Here is a 7776-nt window from a genome sequence, read left to right as displayed (position 1 = left end):
AAAACCATGTTCCAAATACAACTTCCAAACAAGTTTAACACAAAAAAAATTTTCAATTTAAATTAGTGAAATATTATAAAAATTTCTTTAAAAAGAAAATATTACTTCAACCAAGTAGTAACTAAATGCATAAAATCAAATAAATATGCAAATGCAACAACTAACTACAAAGAAAAATTTAAACATTGGTGTTGAGACAAGAAAGTACTAACCCATGGAGATCGGTATCGACCTCCCCACACTTAAAGATTGCACCGTCCTCGGTGCATGCTGAGATGTGCAGGTGGACGGGTCTTCTCCAACTGATGCTTTTCTCCAAGAATTTTGCTGATGGACTTGTTTGTCTCCCCATGTGAACGTCTTCCGGTTCCCTTCCGGGTGGCCATCCTGAAAGAAAAAGGGAAGAAGAGTAACCCAGAAATAAAGATAGGAAAATAAATAAAACATGGGTTGGTTGATGCCAAATAATGATGGTCTCAATTACATGGTAGCTACAACACGCAAGTGAGAAAACAATAGAAGCACATGGCATACTGATGAGCGGATAATTTATACGCTTTTTGACATTGTTTTTAGTATGTTTTTAGTAGGATCTAGTTACTTTTAGGGATGTTTTCATTAGTTTTTATGTTAAATTCATATTTCTGGACTTTACTATGAGTTTGTGTGTTTTTCTGTGATTTCAGGTATTTTCTATTCAAGAGGCAAAAAGCTACAAGTCCCGCTCATATGATTGAAGCTATATTTCATTGATAGTTTGAAATTTATAGTATATTCTCTTCTTTTTATCCTATTTGATTTTCAGTTGCTTGGGGACAAGCAACAATTTAAGTTTGGTGTTGTGATGAGCGGATAATTTATATGCTTTTTGACATTGTTTTTAGTATGTTTTTAGTAGGATCTAGTTACTTTTAGGGATGTTTTCATTAGTTTTTATGTTAAATTCACATTTCTGGACTTTACTATAAGTTTTTGTGTTTTTCTGTGATTTCAGGTATTTTCTGGCTAAAATTGAGGGACTTGAGCAAAAATCAGATTCAGAGGTTGAAGAAGGACTGCTGATGCTGTTGGATTCTGACCTCCCTGCACTCAAAGTAGATTTTCTGGAGCTACAGAACTCGAAATGGCGCGCTTCCAATTGCGTTGGAAAGTAGACATCCAGGGATTTCCAGAAACGTATAATAGTCCATACTTTGCCCAAGTTTAGACGACGCAAACTGGCGTTCAACGCCAGCTCTCTGCCCAATTCTGGCGTCCAGCGCCAGAAACAAGTTGCAAAGTGGAGTTCAACGTTCAAAATGGCACAAAAGCTGGCGTTCAACTCCAGAAAGAGTCTCTGCATGTGTAGACTTCAAGCTCAGCCTAAGCACACACCAAGTGGGCCCCGGAAGTGGATTTATGCATCAATTACTTACTTCTGTAAACCCTAGTAGCTAGTTTATTATAAATAGGACCTTTTACTATTGTATTAGACATCTTTGGATCTTTGGATCTTTGGACGCCTGGTTCTTAGATCAGAGGGGCTGGCCATTCGGCCATGCCTGGACCTTTCACTTATGTATTTTTAACGGTAGAGTTTCTACACTCCATAGATTAAGGTGTGGAGCTCTGCTGTTCCTCAAAGATTAATGCAAAGTACTATTGTTTTCTATTCAATTCACTTGTTCCGCTTCTAAGATTTTCATTCGCACTTCAACCTGAATGTGATGAACGTGACAATCATCATCATTCCCTATGAATGCGTGCCTGACAACCACTTCCGTTCTACATTAGATTGAATGAGTATCTCTTAGATCTCTTAATCAGAATCTTCGTGGTATAAGCTAGATTGATGGCGGCATTCATGAGGGTCCGGAAAGTCTAAACCTTGTCCGTGGTATTCCGAGTAGGACTCTGGGATTGAATGACTGTGACGAACTCCAAACTCGCGAGTGCTGGGCGTAGTGATAGACGCAAAAGGATAGTAAATCCTATTCCAGTATGATCGAGAACCTCCAAGATGATTAGCCATGCAGTAACAGCGCATCGGACCATTTTCACAGAGAGGAATAGGATGCAACCAACGACAAGGGTGATGCCTCCAGACGATTAGCCGTGCTGTGACAGAGCATTTGGACCATTTTCCCGAGAGAGATCGAAAGTAGCCATTGGCACCGGTGACATCCTTACATAAAGCCAGCCATAGAAAGGAGTAAGATTGATTGGATGAAGACAGCAGAAAAGCAGAGGTTCAGAGGAACGAATGCATCTCCATACGCTTATCTGAAATCCTCACCAATGATTTACATAAGTGTTTCTATCCTTAGTTTATTGTTTATTTTCGAAAACTCCATAACTATTTTATATCCGCCTGACTGAGATTTACAAGGTGACCATAGCTTGCTTCATACCAACAATCTCCGTGGGATTCGACCCTTACTCACGTAAGGTATTACTTGGACGACCCAGTGCACTTGCTGGTTAGTTGTGCGAAGTTGTGAACCATGGTATTGGCATCATGTTTTTGGTGCCATTGCCAGGGAAAGAAAGAGCAATGAATTTTACATAATCAAAGTGTAATCGCAATTTCGTCCACCACATACCAGTGGTGCGAAAACTTACAACAATGGAGAAGAGAATGAGGAATGAGAGATAATATAAATTCATATCAATGCAAGAGTAATATAGATATAAAAGATTGGCATTGATTTAAATAATATTACTCAATAAGAATGAAACAAGTCACTAAGCACCAAGAAAATACCAGAAAAGATGTAACAGTTGAATAAGAACATTTGAACACCAATAAAATTTTTAGAAAAATAAAAATATGCAATGAATGAAAGTATGCAAATAAATTAAATAAAATAGAATGGAAGTGAGAGAAAATAAGAAAGGAAGAAGAAAGAAATAAGAAAAGATAAGAAGAATAAGGATTCGGAGAAGAAAAGATAAGAAAATTGGCACTAATCTGGATAGGTTGTGCGACGCTGGCGACGCGGTCGCGTGGGTGACGCGGTCGCGTGGTGCGCGATAAGGTTGGGCGACGCGGACGCGTGGGGCACGTGATCGCGTGACTCAATTTATGCTAGTGGCATGAGTGCATCCTCGCGGTCGCACAACTCTCTGTTCGAAACTCTTTTGCCAAAATTCTGGGTGACGCGATTGCGTGGTCGACACGATCGCGTGAGTGGCCATCATGGGGATATGACGCGGACGTGTGGGGCACCCGTTCGCGTGGTGAGGCTTGGGCTTCCAGCATGAGTCCAGCCCAACTCCAACTCAACTTTCGGCCATGCACCCGGTTGACGTCGATTTTCAGGTCACGCGGCCGCGTGAGTGACGCAGTCGCGTGGGAGGCCATTATTCCCAGGTGATGCGGCCGCGTGGGGTGATTTGTGCCATTGGCATGCCTCCAGCGCTGCTCCTGCGAAACTCTCTATTCATATTAATATTGTCTCCCATCCCCTTGCGACGCGGACGCGTCGCTGATGCGGTCGCGTCGCGTGCTCGCCTTTTTTTTTTTTTTTTTGATAATCTGAAAAAAAAAAGATGCAGAATGCAGTGTTAATGCAAAACTCCAGGTTCAATATAATAAAATAAAATAAAATTCGAAAACAAATAAATAAAAATGAAAAATGAGCGATCATACCATGGTGGGTTGTCTCCCACCTAGCACTTTTAGTTAAAGTCCTTAAGTTGGACATTTGGTGATCTTTCTGTTATGGTGGCTTGTGCTTGAATTCATCCAGAAATCTCCACCAATGTTTGTGATTCCAGTGTCCTCCGGGATCCCAAACTAAGCATGTAAAGCCCTTAAGAAGCTTTAAACAGATTCTTAGGCTCCCGGAGTGACAAATGCCAGAACAGATTCTAGGATCCCAAACTTTACTTTTACACCCGTTTTTGTCTCGATCTGCATTTTTCTAGCTGGGTGAAAGGTGATCTGAATTCTCACTGTAGCGACCAAACAGCTTCCTAGACCCATTCAGTTGAGCTTTATACCAACCTTTGCGTTTAAACTTAAAGCTTCTAACCATGATGAACCTTGCTTGACAATTCTTATCACTGGCCATCTTTCTCTTACTCTTAATGCCACAAAGAGCTCTAAGTTGACCATCCGTCTCCAGTAGCCCATATTCAAGTGGGATTAGAAAGCTATAGGATATGAATTTTACCCACTTGAATGTTGTGAAGGATGATGGCAACTTAGGGGGAGGTATTTTTAATGAGATTGCAAGCTCCACTCCCTTGTGCTCTTTTCTGATAACTACCACCTCTTTGCAAGCTTCTTCAATTTCAACCTCTTCCTCTTGGTAGCTCTCTTTCAATTCAATCTCCTCTTCATTGCTTTTCAAGGGTATGAGAGGTTGTGCTTCTTCTTCTTGAATCTCCATCTCTTGATCAACCTCTTCCAAGTCTTCAACTATGATATGCTTTGGAGGTGGTACACCCTCCTCAGCATCAAATTCAACCGTCTTGGAAGGAGGCTCTATGTCTTGACTTTCCCATGGAGGTTCTGCATCTCCTAGATCTTCAACCAACTCTTCTTCTTGAACAATGACAGCTTCTTCTACTTGTTCTAGTATGAATTCATTCTCTGTCTTGTCCACTGGGGTTTTTGGTATCTCCTTTATGCTACCCTCTTCACTAGACTGTCCACATGGGGTTGTGGCTGATCCTTGTGTACTTAAGTGCCCTGAAACCCATTGAATTACTACTTGCTCCAGTTGTTGAATGGTTGTTTGAAATTTATTTACTGTTTCCCTTAGGCGAACCTCTGCTTCTCGGGTTGCCGGACTTGGACATGATACAAAAGAAAGTGGTGGTGGTTGGGAGTGATTGGATTGGAATTGGGGTGGTTCTATATATGGTTCATATGGCTCATAAGGTGGTTGGTATGGTGGTTGAGGGTTAGGGTCATATGGAGGTGAATGGCGGAAAGGGGCTTGTGAGTTTGCTGGTCCAAAGTTATGTTGAGGAAAGGGTTCATAGGCATATGGTGGTGGTTGTTGATAGTCCATTGGAGGTGGTTGTTGCCATGAGGATTGATCAAGTCCTTGTGGCTCCTCCCATCTTTGATTGTTCCAACCTTGATGCCTGTTCTCATTGTAATTTCTTCTTCCTGCAACATAATTGTAACCAGACTCATAGCCAAAGGGGTGAGAGTTCATAGTAAATAGAAATTAAAAATAAAAACAAATTGAAATTAAAAGGTTATTTAAATTTTTAATTTGAAAATTAAATTTTGAAAATTTTTAAAATTGAATTTTGAAATTTGATTTTTTTTTTTAAATTTAAATTTTAAAATTTGATTTTTGAAATAAGATAAGATAAAATAAAAATTTTAAAATAAAAACCAATAACCTCTTAACTTAAGAAAAAGCAAAAATAAAAATAAAAACAAATAAACAAGCAAAAATAAAATATTTACAATAACCAATAATAAGGCACACGTTTGCAATTCCCCGGCAACGGCGCCATTTTGATGAGAGAACTTTTGCGTGGTCTAGAAATTTGCGGATAAATCCTCGTTGCAAGTATAGTTTCTAAACCTTCAAAAGTCCTTTCATACAAACGTTTTGGTTGTCACAAGTAACAAACCCCTTTAAAATTGATAACCGAGTATTTAAACCTCGGGTCATCTTCTCAAGGAATTGCAGGGAAGTATGTTCTTATTATTGGTTATGAGTTTGTAAATTGGGGTTTAGGAAGTAAGGTGGGAATATGTTATATGACAAATAAAATAAAATAATAATAATAAAATAAACTCTTGGCAAGGTATTAGAACTGGAGGTCCTATCCTTATCAATTGCGATGAAATTTGGATTTTAATCTCACTTTGTTAACCTCTAACTATGAAGGTAGATCAAGTGGATTAATTAGCTTAATCCTCAGGTCCTAGTCAATTCCGATGGAAAGACTAGAGTTATTGGAGTAACTCCCAATTTCAATCACAGCTTTATTGACAGCTCAAGCGTTACCAATTACTTAACCAAAGCCAAAAGGAAGAAAATATCTAAATTAAATAGCATCAATATAAATAAAGCAAAGCAAAATTAAATCTGAAAATTCCTCAAATTATATTAATAAAAGCAATCCAATCTAACATGAAAGATTTATGAATCAAATGGGCAACATAAGTAATTAACAAATAAAAGTATTAGAGTATCTAAAAGTAGAAGAGAAATAATAACTGAAGAACATTGAACCTGGGATTTAGAGGCACTCCTAAAACTAAGAGAAATCCTAAATCCTAATTCTAAGAGAGATGAGAGAACCTCTCTCTCTAAAAACTACATCTACTCCTAAAATTGTAAATTGTGAAAGCCCCCTTTATGAATGGATGCAATCCCCCACTTTATAGCCTCTAATCTGTGTTTTCTGGGCCGCAAACTGGGTCAAAAACAGTCCAGAATTCGCTGGTTTCGAATTTTGCCACGCTGGTTTTTCGTCACTGCGACGCGGCCGCATGAATCACGCGTTCGCGTCGCCTAGCATCAGGGAAACTATATCATATTATATATTAAATCGAAGCCCCGGACGTTAGCTTTCCAACGCAACTAGAACCGCGTCATTTGGACCTTTGTAGCTAAAGTTATAGCCGTTTGAGTGTGAAGAGGTCAGGCTGGACAGCTTAGCAGTTTCTCCAACATCTTGTATTCCTTCCACTTTTGCATGCTTCCTTTCTATCCTCTGAGCCATTCCTGCCCTGTAATCTCTGAAATCACTTAACACACATATCAAGTCATCTAATGGTGATAAGAGAGGATTAATAATAAGCAAATATAAGATCAAAGAAGCATGTCTTCAATCAAAGCACATAATTAGGAAGGCAAATGTAAAACCATGCAAATAGTATGAATAAGTGGGTAAAGAGTAGATAAAAACCACTCAATTGAGTACAAGATAAACCATAAAATAGTGGTTTATCAATGCCACCATGTTGTCTTCTTGTTGGAGTTGCGGGCATTCATCAGTGTAATGGCTGTAATCAGCACAGATTCCGCAAATTCTTTGCGGGACTAATTGTTGGTTTTGCTGTGGCGAAGGAGGTTGAGCTTGCTGAGCTTGTTGTTGATTCAATTGCATCTGCTTCAGCAAGTTGGTCATCTCACATATACTTTGAGTTAGAGCAGCAGTCTCTCTGTTAGAGGATACTTCTGCAACGGCTTTTGAACGGCCTTGCCTTTGTCTGTGGTTCCTAGTAGATTCAGCTAAATCACTGATCAATTGCCAAGCCTCATCAGTGGTCTTGTACTTCTTCATAGACCCTTGCTAGCACTTTCTAATGTGGTCTTATCTTGGGGCCTCATGCCCTGTGTGATATAGCTAAGCAACACTGTCTTGTCAATCATGTGGTGGGGGCATGCTTCTAGAAGATTATTGAAGCGCTCCCAGAATTCAAAGAGAGTTTCATTATCATCCTGAACAATTGTGGAAATATCCTTCCTCAGTTATCAGTAACTTCAGATGGAAAGAATTTTTCCAAAAACTCCTTTCTGAGTGTATCCCAGTTGGATACATTTGCCAGAGGTTGAGTGTAGTACCACTCTCTTGCTTTTCCCTCGAGAGAAAACGGGAAAGCTTTCAGCAAAATTGAAGTTTCATCAGTACCATCACGCCTGACAGTAGAACAGGCTGCCTAGAAATCTCTCAAGTGCTTGATAGGCTCTTGAGCAGGTAGGCCATGAAACTTGGGCATCAAGTTTAGCAGTGTGGTCTTTATTTCAAAATCTATAGCCAGCGCTGGATGATGCGCTTGAAACGGTTGCATTGTAAAATCAGGGGCTCCTT

General features: G+C 39.6%; 1 non-coding gene across 1 annotated transcript; it reads left to right on the top strand.

Moving 5' to 3' along the window:
• The first annotated feature begins 7332 nt into the window (after positions 1–7332).
• LOC112731261 (small nucleolar RNA R71) lies at positions 7333–7438 on the top strand. The gene has a single exon (XR_003167048.1). It is a non-coding gene; the product is annotated as a small nucleolar RNA R71 (small nucleolar RNA).
• The last annotated feature ends 338 nt before the right edge of the window (positions 7439–7776 follow it).

The sequence above is a fragment of the Arachis hypogaea genome, chromosome 12 (genome assembly GCF_003086295.3).
Source record: "Arachis hypogaea cultivar Tifrunner chromosome 12, arahy.Tifrunner.gnm2.J5K5, whole genome shotgun sequence".
NCBI classification, from domain to species: domain Eukaryota; kingdom Viridiplantae; phylum Streptophyta; class Magnoliopsida; order Fabales; family Fabaceae; genus Arachis; species Arachis hypogaea.
Note: the sequence above shows the minus strand (reverse complement) of the source record. Positions and strands in the feature narration are given on the sequence as shown.